The 16,309-nt window shown below is 41.7% G+C and overlaps 1 protein-coding gene across 40 annotated transcripts in view; it reads right to left on the bottom strand.

The window, feature by feature from the left end:
• LOC128932329 (uncharacterized) overlaps positions 1–16,309 on the bottom strand; it is a 154,297-nt gene that overhangs the window by 5,956 nt on the left and 132,032 nt on the right. For 22 of the 40 annotated variants that reach the window (XR_013518734.1, XR_013518725.1, XR_013518723.1 and 19 more), the window contains 6 exons: positions 14,307–14,454; positions 10,374–10,552; positions 8,919–9,905; positions 6,518–6,585; positions 5,859–5,940; positions 83–153 (listed from right to left, as the gene is read on the bottom strand). The gene's annotated coding sequence lies outside the window, so the exon portion shown is untranslated. Of the gene's footprint in view, positions 1–82; positions 154–1,406; positions 5,941–6,517; positions 6,586–8,323; positions 8,518–8,561; positions 8,816–8,918; positions 9,906–10,373; positions 10,553–14,142; positions 14,265–14,306; positions 14,455–16,309 lie in introns of those variants that run through there. The other 18 variants (XR_013518730.1, XR_013518747.1, XR_013518750.1 and 15 more) reach the window with 11 other exon arrangements.

Below are 16,309 nucleotides of genomic sequence, written 5' to 3'. Positions count from 1 at the left end.
TTGTCTTGAGACTTTTCAAAATTTCCAAAGTAGTATTTAAAATTTTTAAACACATTAAAGATACAAATTGAGTAATACTTACTAAATGCTTCCACCAATGTCTACGTCATTGTATGGGGCCTTTAGAGTTCATTCAGTATGAGGTTCATATTTCTGCAGAGGACACAAAGAATTTTATACATAAAAAACAAACGCAGATTATTAAGTACCATGATTTATACCAAAATGTCAACATCCTGCAAGGATCATGCACCAGTAGACCAAATCATGTATGTATTTACTAACAATATAGTCCAAGCACAAAACATATAATATAAGCTCTTCAGTATCACAAATTTGGCTGTACAGGAGCCTCCTCTGTGGAATATATTACTACAATCACAAACGTAAGAACGCTAAAAAAGTAGGTAAATATTGGCCTCCCCAGGTGGATCTGATGGGCAACCTAGGGTTGAAACTAGTTATTTAACAGAGGCAACATCACTCCTACAGTACAAAATTGTTTCTAGTCTTACATCTATTTACTTTCAATCCTTCTAAGGGAAAGCTTACATTGCCCACCTGTAAGGGAACTTTCTCATTTCTTAATATTACCATATGATATCACATTATTATGTCTTTTAATCAACCCTAAGACAAAATGTTAGAAAACCATAGGCATCATTTCAAACTACTACTAATTATACCAATCTACTCAACTAAACCAACATGAATCCTTCCTAAAATACATACTTGATAATAAAAATGTATCCAGCCAGGCCCAGTGGCTCATGCCTATAATGCCAGCACTCTGGGTGGCTGAGGCAAGCAGATCACTTGAGGTCAGGACTTTGAGATCAGACTGGCCAACATGGTCAAACTGTGTCTACTAAAAATACAAAAATTAGCCGGAAATCGCTTGAACCCAGGAAGCAGAGGTTGCAGTGAGCGGAGATCGCATCACTGCACTTCAGCCTGGGTGACAGAGTGAGACTCCTTCGCAAAAAATAAATAAATAGCCAGGCATGGTGGCTCACGCCTGTAATCCCAGCCCTCTGGGAAGCTGAGGCTGGTGGATCACCTGAGGTCAAGAATTAGACACCAGCCTGGCCAACATGGCAAAACCCCAACTCTACTAAAAATACAAAAATTAGCCAGGCGTGGTGGTGCGTGCCTGTAATCCCAGCTCCTAGGGAAGGCTGAGACAGAAGGATCACTTGAACCTGGGAGATGGAGGCTGCAGTGAGCCGAGATCGTGCCACTGCACTCCAGCCTAGGCAACAGAGCGAAACTCCATCTCAATAAGTAAGTAAGAAATAAAGAAATAAAATACATCCATATTTTCCACTAGTTAAATACCTCATAACTAAACATGGAAAACAGTGTTTTCCCATGTCTCAAGTAACTTTCAGAATACAGGTACATACTTTTTTCAATCACTCCTGTTCACAAGTATGATTACAATAATCACCCCTGCCAAAAGAAAAAAAAAAAGAAAACGTATTTAAAAGTTCAATATGAAAATGACTGGGCACAGTGGCTCACACTTCCAAGCACTTTGGGTGGCCAAGCTGGGTGGATCACCTCAAGTAAGGAGCCTGAGACCAGCTTCGCCAACATGATGAAACCCCAGCTCTACTAAAAATGCAAAACTTAGCTGGGCGCAGTGGTGGTGTGAGGCTGTAATCCCAGCTACTCAGGAGGCTGAGGCAAAAGAATCACTTGAACCTAGGAGGCAGAGGTTGCCGTGACCTGAGATCACACCACTGCACTCCAGCCGGGGTGACACAGCGAGACTGTCTCAAAAAAAAAAAGAAAAGAAAACAAAGAAAGAAAGAAAATAAAAATGTAACAATTTAAGGTTTTTATAAGGCAACAAAGTTCAGGATTTAAGTTAAAACTGTGCTATCCAAATGCTTTTTAGAGCTAATTTTCAAATTATAGAGCAAGTCCCCGTTTATCTTCCAAAATCTAAATTCCTTTCGTCATTCTGACAGATCATAATCAAAAAATATAGCACAGATCTGCTTCAAAATTCCTCTATGACTAGGTGCTAAATTATCTTCCCAAGAAATTGACAAATGAAGCAATTTAAAAGGAATGCAACATATTTCTAAGCTTCCTAATTTAATCTGACCTTACAAGTAACAAAGTGTTTTGTGAAGAAACCAGGTAAACCCAAAGAGTAGAACTGACTCAAGGAATCTTGGTTAAAAAAAAAAAGTCTAAGAGAAATCCCTCACACCGCTCTGATAATGTGCTTATAAGTCAGTCATCTACCTGTACAACCAGCATGTAGCTCTGGGTTCTCAGGCCACCAAAGACAGAAAATGTTATCTCACTTGCATCACCACAAAAACCACTGATACTAATGTAATTTCTCATAGCATCATTACTAACCCAAACTGATGAAGTCTAAAATAGTACTTTGCCATCTTTGGAAAGAGGGGAGAAGGGAGCAAAATTCAGCTTACGCAGACTATGAAAGCTGATAATTTTGTTCATATTCCCACCTGTCCTTACTATTTTGTAATATCGCAGTTTCGGATTTAATAATAACTTACAGATAAAATGTACATATTTTGATTGCGGATCTTTTAAAGAGGACAGCTTTAGTCAATTCTCCTATTAGTCATTTATGCTTTTCTTAGAAAACTTGGTTTTTAAAACAATTTTTTAATTTTTTTTTTTCTGAGACGGAGTCATGCTCTGTCACCCATGCTGAGATGCAGTGTCAAGATCTCAGCTCACTCCAACCTCCGCCTCCTGGGTTCAAGCAATTCTCCTGCCTCAGCCTCCCAAGTACCTGGGACAACAGGCATGTGCCACCACTCCCAGCCAATTTTTCTTTTTGTATTTTTAGTAGAGATGGGGGTTTCACTATGTTGGCCAGGCTGGTCTCGAACTCCTTACCTCAGGTGATCCACCTGCCTTCACCTCCCAGAGTGCTAAGATTACAGACGTGAGCTACCGCAACTGAGCAATTTTTTAATTTAAAAGTAAAATCTGAGAGCACCATGAACTATAAAGTCATTAATATGTCTAAGATAATTCACAAACCTCAAAGTTAAAACACAGCTTTATAATCTAAACTAAAATGATTATGACTACTTTGTAGTACACACTAAAGATATAACTGCTTGTCTGGGAAATAATTTAAAAGGAAAATGAATGGTTTCTAAAATACAGACCTATCAAGCAATATAAAAGGTATATATCAAAACTTTATTATACTGTTATAGAAAACACACTACTTGAATGTTACATAACCCATCAAGTCACATATTTGTAACATAAGAATCAAAATAGCCTTCAATTTAAATTGTAAAGATTAATTACATATAAAAAATAATAGCCAATTTGAAAATAAAAGTGCACTGAAGCATGCAATCTGAAAGGAGGTAGCTGGTAAAATAAAGACACTTATCTTGACATACAAAAATTTTGTAAAGGAAATTAAATCAGGCGTGCAAACTATAAATCCTTTTGTTTATATCATAATCAGGTGAAAAATATTACATAAAACTACACTTAATTTTATATTAGATACATTTACTACATCATTAGAAAAAAATTTTTTTAATGTTTTTATTGAAGCATTCGAAGCATTCTAAACACTGTTTAAAGACAGTATCATTCTTTAATTGCTTCTCCAAAATCAGTTACAAAAAGTTTTTATAAGAGAATTAGGCGTGCTTTAGCAATTATTTTCACCCCACAATTTGAGAAGGATAAGAGCCTGGACCTCTAAAGCCTTCAGAAAAATTATGAGATAAAGGTACAAAAGGAATAAAATGTCAGACTGCAGGGCTTATTTATTTACATTAGAAGGTAGGTCTCCTGATTGCCGACACGTAAGTTGTATTTTCTACTCTATCACCACCTCTGATTAAAGCAGAAGATAAAAAGATGTCCTCAAATCTTTCTCACCCTTATGCCACTCCACACTCAACTCTCAAGAGGATAAAAAGTAAAATTGATTGTCCATAGTACAAATTTTTAAATCATCAAAAAACTATGACTAGTTAAGTTTAAAAGAAAATTTACATTTGAAATTACCTATTTCATATTATCTATTCCATAAATGTCATGTCATAAAAGTCTTGTGATCAACTACACAGCATGGCTCCATTCATTTCTAGATTCATGTGAGGTAATTTTTAAAATAGTTTTTGTCAGAATAACTAATGAATCCAATTCAATCACCAAGCTGATCAGGAGATTTTTATGATTCAAGAATTACCCCCAAATGCTAAGGTAAAAACAAATACATAAGTATCACTTTGCTTTTTAAGCAGAAAACAGTGTAATAATGTACTTTTCTAACATAATCATTTAATATCCTATCTGCATGACCCACTATTATTTATCTAATATTGACTACCTATGATAATTAAATTTACATTTACCCTTATGTGCCATTCAATTATGTTCATTACACAAGATTGGCTCAAGCAGTAACTATCAAAACACTAAATATACACACTAACAAAGATCTAAGTATATGTGGATCTTTGATTTCACATTTCTAGCCCTTTCCAGCTGTTCTTTTTTATGAATCAAATTATACCTTCAATAGGCCAGTATAAATTTATTGCCTATTTATGCTTAAACTTAGATTATGCTTCACATAAGAGACCCATTTCTCAATTTCCATAACGGTGCCTAACCACAGGAATGCCAATTTAGTATCATACCAACTGTACAGAGGAAACCCTAAGCTTGGCATTTGTGTTAAAGAAGTTCTGAAGTGAAGGATGTTTCAACGGTTCTTGTAAATGCTATAGTTAAAAGTCAAACATTTAGTTTTCTTTTGCACACTGTAATACACCCAAATTTGATCAAACTGCAAAAAGGGATTTAAGAAGTTAAGCTGAAGCAAAGGCAATAAAAATATTCCTCTTATCACCTATTTCAATCAATGAAATAAGCCAACACCAATGCGTTGAAATACTGTATTTTATTTTCCATATAAATTTTAAAGACAACGATAAACTTGCCCTTAGTATGATTAACTGGTCGTTTGGCAATTCTTAAAATTTCCCAAGATACCCATTATTATACCACATATTTCCGCTAGTCAATCACTAAGAACAGCTCGACATTAATTTTCAGATTCAATGTTAACTTATAAAAAAGGCATATTCTCTTAAAAATATCAGTAGACATTCTTTAAGTCTCGTATCTAGTTTTAAGATTTCAAGTGTGTTTTTATCAGGAATATGTGTGAAGGTGAGCAATAAAAAAACAAAAAGATTTCAAGTATTACATACGTAGTATGCTGGGCCTAATACCTATTGTGTGTGAAAAGTATTTCTATCTTTTATACTTTAAAAGCAATTATTAATCACTTAAATTAGATGACTCTTTAGATGCATTGCTCTTATTTTCTAGAAACCAACTCATTTTTGGACCTGTATGAAAACAAGTAAAAAGGATATTTTATATCTATTAAATGACTAAGATATGAAAGCGTCTATTTAATTTTTGAAATGTATTTAAGAATCCTACGGTGTCAGCAAATGCAAAATTGTAGACCACTTCTAAAATGTGATCTGTATCATTAAAAAAAAAAAATGGCTGATTGTAAATACCAGATTGTAAAAACATAATTCTGATGACTCCACTGCAGATTTAACTACAATTTTAAAGCACCATTTTATTAAATGTACTAAATGTCTTCCTGCTCCAATATAAATTATGTGCATCGACTGCCTTAATAGAAACAGAAGTGTTTCGATGTCAGGAAAAGCAATTTCATGGTTTTCTCATCCTTTCAGTGATAAACACTCCATAGTTTGACTCATTAACAAACTTTAGTGATATTTTTATACTTAAACGTATTCAACTGCAGATGTTGGGTAAAAACATTTACTTACTTGCTATTTTACTGACTTTCCCAAAGATTTCCTTTATCCTCAAGGATAAAACTCCAATGTCTCAGTCTTCAAAACCGCATACCTTTTGGTGAAAACAAACAAGATGCTGAACTTAGGAAGCAAACAACAGCAAGTAAAAATAAGTGTTTTTCAACTTTTTAATTACAGATAAATAGAACTAAAATCAAGCTGAAAACCTGATTTTTAAAATGTCCCTCCCTAAAATCTATCAGTATGAATAGCAAACTAGTTCAAATTCTCCAATAAGCTTATTTGTTTAATACTTAAAAGATTAAAATTGTTTGCATGATATAGAGTTAAAAAGAAAAAAAGCTATCTTTGGTGCATGGTTTTCCCCAAAATCTAATCAGTCTTCCCTAGTTTCCAAAATTAAAAAAAGGCTTAAAAGGGCCTTCAGTATTTTAAACTATTCAAAGGGTACATTAAGTTACAATGGCTATGCACATATATTTTTAATCTTTCCTGCAGTGAAAAGCCTTAAAGGCTTTGTCAAATTATTTCAGATAGTTTACTCATATTCATAATCACCATTTTTTCAAATGATACTCATTCATTAATTGAAATGCAAATTAAAGAGTAAAACAAAAACCTAATAAGCTAATTTTTGTCAAAACAATTAAAAATCAACCCAGTCTTACCTCAAATAAAAGAACTCTATCTGTTCAGAATCATCAGCAACCAAATGAATTTTAATCTCTTAAGTCACCTTTAAAAGAAAGAAAGATGATATTAATGTATTGATTTTTAAACATTTCTTAGCCAACGGTTCAGTGTGATAAAACAAGAAAATATTCCACAAACAAAAATCTATGGGTAAATTAAAGAGACGGCTCATTGACACACACAACCTGTACATTTATGGTTGCAGTTATTTCTTATCTTAGTATCTATCAGTCTTTGTTTTCCTCATCTTTTGGCTGTATTGACCAATATTAACGATTAATGCATTGAAATGAAACAGAAATAGAGAAAATTCTAATTTTCGGACTGATTTAAGATTATGAACCTGTTTTTATTTTAACTTTCCCTGTTTTTATGGCAGGCAATAAACAAACACAAAGAAAAAGTTTACCATTCTTCAAGACAGATCATCTTAACACCTCCCTTACCATCTAGAAATACCTTTTACAATTACGAGCAATTAAAAATTAGCTCCTCCAAGAGAAATTAGTAAAGTTAATATGGCCACTGGTTACTTTAAATTTTAAACCACAAGTTATCTGATCTTACCAAGTGGGATATTAGCTTTGTCTTTAAAGCTACTCTGAAACTTAAGGTATCCAGACCTTGACTCTATTTCAAACCAGTGTCTTCGACATTTTCGTTTGTCTTTCTCCTCCCCCATTTACCATGTAAAAAGATCTTTCAGGTTAAACTGCTAGCAATTATTTTGCATTTCACAATTCAAAGAGGATTCTCAAGAACTACATTGAGAATATCCATTTAAAACCACTTTCAGTGTTCAAAAATTTCAGAAACATTGATTTGAAAGACCAAATTTGGTACTTAAAACAGATTCTGTAAAATCAAGATATGCGCAACTGATGTAACATGCACCATTATATGAAGGCTACTCAAAAAATAAAATAATTTAACTGGCAAAATGCCCTAAGAAATATGGTCAAATAAACCAGTATCTGCTTTCAGATGTACCATGTAAGTCTACCCAACACTATTTTTACGTAGTTCTTCTCCACCTTTACAACACAAGAGCTCCGCAGAATGAAGACAAACATATTCTAAAATACACAAAGGTTTGTGCGCTTCTGGTTTGTTCTTCAAACCACTAAACTTAAAAATTACTCCTCAAACATTTTTTTTTAAGATTAGAGATTATACAGAGAACTCTACAAAATTTTGTGAAACCTGTTACTTTTAAAATACTGTTTCGTTTTAAGCATATCTGAATTTTTATACATGCAACAAATGCAACAAATATGGCTCCTCTTCATCGCCCATTACCGAGAGCAGTTCTACTTTATTAATATTTACACTACGAAAAAGTAACTTCAGGAAGAGATTTGGTGTCACAATGTTCTTTTGCAAGTTTTTCGGCCGTGGCTCGAGATAATACATATTCTTAAAAATAAAAAAATTACGAACTTTAAGTTTCAAAGAATAGGAATTGACCCAAGTACGTTCTAACGTTCAGGTGAGAAGTTACAGATAACGGCTCCTTGTGACCTTTTAAAAAAGTACCAAACAGTCTATTTAATCATATTTAAATATCAGGAGATCAAACGGTCTTAGCGTATTCAGTAAAATAAACTACATTAACCAAACGTCATCGGCTAGCACCGTAATTATCAAATCTATTTCCATTAAACAGCCTTGACGACACAGTAAACTTGTCTTCGTAATTCTGAAATACCAGAAGCACTCCTCCAACTTGCATTTTTCAAAGACAACCTTAACGTCAGAAAGGTTTAATAAGCAGCAAGTACCTTCGCATGTATCACTGCAGCCGTTTCAAAATCGGCTTTGAAAGAGTTAAAAGCCAACACCCAATAGGAGGGAAAAAAACAAGTTTTATTTTTGTTTAAACGTAGTCAGGGTTCCATTGTTCTTTTAAATTCGATCATGAAGATGAGTTCCCACCTCACCGGAAAGAGGTTATAAAGCTCCTCCGTTGGAGAACCTGAAAGGGATTTTTTTTTTACCCTAAATATCAAAATAACTCACCAGGACAGAAAGGGGCTCTCCACGCCCGATCCCCTTCAGGCTCTCGCCAGCAGTCGCCCGCCGCCCCTTTCCCGGCGGATACAGTCGAGGCTACGAGGCCGCCCCCCGCCCACCTGCCGCCTGCGGGGTCTGCAGCGGGGCCCCGCGTGCCCCCTACCCCGGGACCCCTCGACTCGGGCCCAGGGCACCAAGGCGCATCCAGCCCGGTAGAGCCGGCCGGCGATCGCGGAAGGGCCGTGCGAGAAGAGCCGACTGGCGAGGCCAGGCCCGCCGCCCCCTCCTGCTCGCGCGCTCAAGGACATTTTGCTTTTCCTCCCAAGGACAAAGGACAATAAAAGAAGCCGGGGAGCCACTCACCGGGTCCGAGCGCGGCCGCCGGCACCTCCTGATCGCCCAAACCCGAGTCCCGGGCCGGACCGCGCGCCCGAGGCTTCAGTCCGCGCCAGGTCCAGCCGCCGGGGCCCCGGGGAGCCTCCGAGGCTGCTGCCGCAGCGACGCTTTCGACGTCGTGGGCCCGGCCGCCCTGGGTGCCTCTGCCGCGGGCTCTTATGCCGGCGCGCGCGGCCCGTCTCGCCTCAGCCGCGGCCGCCCCATTCCCGCGGGCCTGCGGGCCGTCCGGGCGCAGTTCCCCGCCAGCCCGCGGACGCCGCGGCCGCGGCAGAACGCCTGACAGCTCGGGGTGCTGCTGCCTCTCCGGCCATCTTGTGCCGTGTGTGTGTGTGGTGTCTCTCTCCCGTCTCCTCTCTAGGCTTTACTCCCTCCTCCTCCTCCCCCCGCCCCACACACCACACAACATGGCCTCTTCGCTGCGGCGGCGGCGGCTGCGGCGGCAGAAGCTCCGACGCGCTCCAGCCCGCTCCCCTCCCCCACCGTCCCCGCCTCCCGCCCGCAGCCCCGGGGCCCAGCGCGCACGCGCGCCACCGCCCGCCCGCCGCGGCCATTGGCTCCACGAGCTTCCTGCAGCCCCTATCCGGGAGCGGCCTCACGCACGCTAGCTGGCGTCTTCCACCCTCCCAACAACAACTATTTTCATCCTATTGGCTAATTTCAACCCCACCCCTTCCGCCTCCTTCGTGCGGATAGGCTGGCCTTAGCAGCATTCACTGCCCGTAGGCGTTTCTGGTTTTCTTGAGAAGCCCCGGGCAACGATTGGCTGGTGATGGAACCTTTGGGTTTGGAGCTGAGCTGTTGCTTTTCTCCCCGCAGTGCGGACCCCTCCGGGCTAGCTGCGGGGTTCCTGGTATGGTCTAGGGCAGGCCGGAATCCTCAGTGCAGGGTCGCACAAGTAGTGGCTTCGCTTCTGGAAAAAGCACTGTCTTCGATGTTTCTAAGTTCAGGTTTTGTCTTTTAAAAAAAGGAAAGAAAAAAATGACTGAGGATGAGCAAACAAGATGCAGGTCCACAGTCCTTGGGCCAGCAGCCATAGCCTCCAAATATTTGTTTTAAACGCCCAGACCTTCCATCAAGGTCACACAGTCAGGACCAATGGTTTCACCACAAGCACATTCCCTAGCCCAGTATCCGAACTGAGATGCGATTTACTTGAGGACTCGTAGATGGCCTGTTGCCCATTAACCTGAGATTGCCTAAAAGAATGTCTAGTGTCTTGTGAGCTGTCGTCATGGAAATCAAAAAATAAAAATTTTTTTAATTAAAAGAATGTCCAGTATCCTGAGGCCTTAGCGAGTCAATCTCAATGCCGGTTGACTGGATTCCACCCTGTAGGGCAATATTTGTTAGAGCAGCAGTTTGAACCTGAACAATCGCAGTCTATCTTTTCAACCTCCTTCCAGAGAATAAGGGAAAACAAACCTCATATCCTTTCGGCAAATCTCACTTTTTTTCATTACTTCTTAACCTGGAAACAACTTTAAGCAGACCATAGGAAAAAAATGAAAACCTAAACTTTCCTGAAATTGATGGGAAAAGAAAAAGAAGTAGCTCTCTCCCATTGCCGGTATTTAGAAATCTTCCTCCTTTTGGCAGGGGACCTGGGGAAAATAAAAGGAACACCAGATGCTCTTAGTTTTAACGGATTTTTTTTTAGGGGAGGGGCTTAGGGATGAGGTAAGCAACTCCTGCATTCGTTTGAGCCCCTGCCCCCGGGGTTAGCATCAGAAAATGTTACATACATGTAGAGACTAGGAAATAGTCTGGCCGCCTTTAAAAATGACACAGTTGTTAATTGATTTGGCTCAGTGTAGCATCAGCCACTTATAACAGAGCTAGGACTTTATCCCAAGTTTCCTGACTTCTTATAGATCTTGATTTCCCTGTATGCAACCTGGCCACCCTCCTTGGTAATATACTTTGAGCGCTAGGTGGGCACACATAAACACACACACACACACACACACACACACTCCTTCAACCGAAATTAAATTTTCTCCAAGAGACATTGCTTTACACAGTGTACCTTTGAACACCGTGTACCTGCAACAAGGCTGTTTTTGCTGAAATAGCCCCATTCTGAATCCTTCTTTCTCATTCCTCTGGTGTGTTTTTGCTGCGCCGTTTTTCACTCCCTTTTCCTTCCATTTTTCCCCTCCTATTACGAACTGAAACCCCTCTATGATTCTGCCTTTCCAGATTGATCACTGAGTACATCTGTGCCAGGGAAACAGGCCTGAGCAGGCCTTTATGAAAACAGTCATGGCTGAGAGCATTGGGTTAGCTGACTGGGTGCCAGACATTGTTCTCAACTCTCATTGGGGAGTAACTTAACCATAATACACTCCAATGAGAGACAGTTGTAGCCCCTCTGTGTCTGATACCTATTAGGAAACTGAGGCTCAAGGAGTTTAAATAACTTGCTCAGGTTCACTCTGCTAAGAAGTACTTTAGCCCAGATAATTTGCCTTCAGACCCTTCTGCCTCTCCCAGTTTTCTTTCAGAAACTGTCCCTTGGCTGAGTAGGTTCATTTAGATCTTTTGTTGTGTGGCTCCTCCTCATTTGCCAGCTCCTCCCTCCTTTGCTTCACTGAAGGTGTTCTACCTTGAGAATCAAACCTGAGATCCAGTCTAACTGAATCCCCAGACTTCGCTCCACCCCATTGCGGTCAATCTCCTGATGCCACCTGAGAGCCCTCCAGCTCTCTTGTTTGCTCCCCCTTTGATATTTGGACCGCTACAATTCGGCTGTGGAGTGACTCAATTGTATGAAGACATACATTGGGCGACTTACATAAAGCAGCTTTCTTCTCCCAAGTTTACATCCCACACGATGTCCTCTTTAGAGGAGGCCCTTTATTGAAACTTTGTCTGCTATCACCAAGGACAGCCATGATTTCTCTTGCCATATCTATGCCATGTCTTTGGTCATCCCTCCTTAGAGCAAGAAGAGTTTTGCTGTAAATAAAAAGCATCTAGTCGGGTGCTGTGGCTCATGCCTGTAATCCCAGCACTTTGGGAGGCCGAGGTGGGCAGGTCATAAGGTCAGGAGACCGAGACCCTCCTGGCTAATATGGTGAAACCCTGTCTCTACTAAAAAATACAAAAACTTAGCCCGTCATGGTGACATGTGCCTGTAGTCCCAGCTACTCGGGAGGCTGAGGCAGGAGAATCACTTGAACCCGGGAGGTGGAGGTTGCAATGAGCCAAGATCGTGCCATTGCACTCCAGCCTGGGCGGCAGAGTAAGACTCCGTCTCAAAAAAAAAAGCACCTGACACCTGGCAGACCACATCCTCCCCTCCACAGCACCTTTTCACTCTCAGTGATCTGCAGAACCGAGAGGAAATCCCTCTCACCCTGAAGTCACACTGACTGTTGATGCTATTTCTTTGGGAAAGAAGATGAAAAGCCAACCCTTGGCTCACTTAGAGGAAAGGCCTGTGCGTGGGCTCTGAGTAGTTTGTTACTGTTCAATACTGTCCAGTGAAAACCTTGGATGGGCAGAGAATTTTTCTAGAAGTCTTCCTAGATACAAATACATGTTTATACTGGTTGCCTCAGAGGAGGAGACCTCAGATGAAGCTAGAGAACTGGGGCAGAAGAGGCACTTTGCACTCTACTTTTTTGTGACTTTGGAATTTTGAACCATGTAAATATATTGCCTTATTCAATTAATTTTTTTTCTTTTGGAAATAGAGTCTTGCTTTGTCACCCAGGCTGGAGTGCAGGGGCACAATCCCAGCTCACTGAAACCTCTGCCTCCTGGGCTCAAGAGATTCTCCCACCTCGGCCTCCTGAGTAGCTGGGATTACAGGCACGCCCCACCTCACCTGGCTAATTTTTTTGTACTTTTAGTAGAGACGGAGTTTCACTATGTTGTCCAGGCTGGCCTCGAACCCCTGAGTTCAAGTCATTCACCTGCCTCAGCCTCTCAAAGTGCTGGGAATACAGGCATGAGCCACAATACCCAGCCCTAATTCATTTATTTTTATTAAGTAATTTATTTATTTTGGAGACGTTCTCGTTCTGTCGCTCGGGTTGAGTTCAGTGGCAAAATCATAGCTCATTGCAGCCTTGAACTCCTGACCTCAAGCCATCCTTCCTCCTGCCTCAGCCTCCCATGTAGCTGGGACTACAGGCATGCACCACCATGCCTGGCTATTTTTTTTTTTTTAATTGTAGAGACAAGGTCTTGCTTTGTTGTCCAGGCTGGTCTCAAACTGCTGGCCTCAAGCAGCACTCCCACCTCAACCTCCCAAAGTGCTGATGTTTAGGAGGGAAGGCGAGAGAGAAGGAAAAAGGAAAGAAACTAAACCATCTGCTGAGCTAAAAGCTGACACTACTGGAAAGGAAGGTAACTATTTTATTTAATTCATAAGGGTCTGCATTGTCTGAATTCGTTACAGTAAACACTTGTAATTTCCTTTTAATGAAGTAAAGGTCACACAAAACTCAGTACCTCTAGAGCTGTGAATGTCATCTAATGTGTCCCTCACTGATATTAAGGACTCCTGGTACATAAAACGGGAGGCAGCAGCTTCCACTCCAAATGTCACATGACCTCACACAGCTCAGCTATAGAACAGGGCTTCCCACTGTCCCCCCTGCCTTCCCTGAAGCTTCACAGGTTGATTTTCCTTCTTGTACCTTTCACTCCTCTAACAGCAATTCAAGAAGAGGCAGAGACCCCAGCAGGATCTGCCCTTCCCCCTGCTTCCCCTCCTCCCGTCCCCTTTTGCTCTGGGGTGTCTCCTTTAGATTGTCAGCCCAGCTTATCTTGGAGGCTCCACAGAAACCCAGGATGACCTTGACTCAAGCCAACGACACGGTTTTCAAGTGCAGGCATTTCCAGATTCCTGCTGCTCTGCTCCTGATACTGTGCAGGACTTGCACACAGGCTCTGTCTTATGCTCTTCGTACTCCCTGCTCCTTCTTCACGTGTGGTAGTCTTTATTTGCTTTACCCAGACTACATCGCACACAGAGTTGAAGATCATTTGATACTCAAAATATCATTGCCAAGCCAATTATTGAGATTGTTCCATGTGCCAGGTACTATTTTAGGAGCTGGGGGTATAGCATGGACAAGAGAGATGGAGTACCTGTTCTCATCATGGAGCATATGTTCTGGGGCGGTGAGGAAGGGCCATACATAAGAAAATACCCATACCCAGGCATGGTGGCGCACACCTGTAGTCCCAGCTACTCAGGAGGCTAAGGCAGGAGAATTGCTTGAACCTGGGAGGCAGAGGTTGTAGTGAGCCGAGATTGCGCCATTGCACTCTAGCCTGGGTGACAGAGCAAGACGACGTCTTAAAAAAAAGAAGAAGAAGAAAAGAAAATGAAATACATACCCAGTAGTAATAAGTGCTGTGATAATGGGGGCCAAATTTTGGTTGAGTGGTCAGGGAAGGCTGATCCAAGGAGGCAAAGTTGAAGTTGAGGCAGGAAGGGCACAAAGGAGGCAGCTCACTCTGTGTATATCTATGGGTGGATTCCAGGCTAAGATGGCAGATAGTATGCGTGTTACTAATTTTGTTTTATCCTAAAACTGCACTAAACAGATTTTCTTTTCTATTCGTTTTCTTTCTTTTTTTAAGTCATAAAACCATAAGGGAAGGAGAACAGGAGAGGAGAAAAGAGCAACACAATTTTAGAAGCTGAAAAATAGATGGATGAGTGGTAACTGATTTAGCAGACATGAGAAAGCTGAGATCCAACCCAACTTACATTGGAAAAACCTCAAAAGGCTCAGAAACTGCCAGAACCAGGGACCGCTGGGACTGAGGGTGGAGGAGAAGGCTAAAATAAGGAGAACTGAGCGAGAGCAATTTAAGGAGCAGTGAGATCCCTAGCTCCCCTCTCTGCTTCCAGCAAAAAAACTGGAGGTTTATCTTCCAGAAAGTTTCTGATGTGAAGGATGTCAGGCTTGCAGAGGGCACAGGAAATATGGAAATGGGGAGGTCCAGAGGCCAGAAGCACAGTGAACTCAGAGACTCCAACTGCCTTGCCCCATCTGGCTCTCAGATTGCTGGCAAAGTGACTAATGTGTTCCAGGTAAGAGAGTGAAAAACTTTTTTTTTTTTTTGAGACAGAGTCTCGCTCTGTCGCCCAGGCTGCAGTGCAATGGCAGGATCTCAGCTCACTGCAACCTCTGCCTCTTGGGTTCAAGCGATTCTTCTGCCTCAGTCTCCTGAGTAGCTGGGATGACAGGTGCATGCCACCACGCCCGGCAAATGTTTGTATTTTTAGTAGAGAGGAGGTTTCACCATTTTGGCCAGGCTGGTCTCGAACTCCTGACCTTGTGATCTGCCCGCCTTGACCTCTCAAAGTGCTGAGATTACAGGTGTGAGCCACCACACCCAGCCGGAAGACTCTTCTTTAAGGAATGTAATCAGCCTACAGGAATGAGGCATAGAGTCTAACATTGGGGTTCTCCAAACAAATGGTTCAACAAGGTCACCCCTCAGTGACGCTTGGGATCAGTGTATCAGACACATTCTGTGCACTGACTGCTTCTCATCCTTTTGGTCTGACTTCTGACTCCACCCACATCTGCAGCCACCTTTTCATCAAGTTCCATACAGCTTTTGAAGGCAAAGGAAAGTCTCCTCTCAGCCCTGGATCCCGAAGCTTCTCTGACATCGTGTGGGTCTGCAGAATCACTCGGCATCAGCATTTAGGCACATGCAACCTAGATATTTAGGGAACATCTCTGGGGCCAATTTTGAGGATAAATGTTTTCCTCTGTCATCCCCTGAGTGGACAATTCTGTTTCATAAGATTCAAAATATCCCATGGATTTGCAGCACAAGTCACCTATAATGGTGGTCAACTGAGTAACACATCATTGTACTGGCTTTCTCTCTGTCTTTTCTCACTGCCTCTGTCCCTCCCCTACTTCTGCCTCCTTGGATGAATTCCCAGAGAGCTACTGCCATGTAACTCTTTGTCTTGGGCTCTTCTTTGGAGGAAGTCTCAGCTAACACAACAAGGCCCAATCCCACACTCAAAGCTGAAACGGAGTCTCACTCTGTCACCCAGGCTGGAGTTCTATGGCGTGTTCTCGACTCACTGCAGCCTCCACCTCCTGGGTTCAAGCGATTCTCCTGCCTCAACCTCCTGAGTAGCTGAGATTACAGGCATGTGCCACCATGTCCGGCTGAGGTGGGAGGATTGCATGAAACCAGGAACTTGAGACCAGCCTGGCCAACATAGTGAAACCCTGCCTCTACCTAACATACAAAACGTAGCCAGGCGTGCAGGCGTGGTGGCACGTAACTGTAATCACAGCAACTTGGGTGGCTGAGCCAAGAGAATCACTTGAACCCAGGAGGCAGAGTTTGCAGTGAGCTGA

This window comes from Callithrix jacchus, chromosome 6 (assembly GCF_049354715.1).
Source record: "Callithrix jacchus isolate 240 chromosome 6, calJac240_pri, whole genome shotgun sequence".
NCBI classification, from domain to species: Eukaryota; Metazoa; Chordata; class Mammalia; order Primates; family Cebidae; genus Callithrix; species Callithrix jacchus.
Note: the sequence above shows the minus strand (reverse complement) of the source record. Positions and strands in the feature narration are given on the sequence as shown.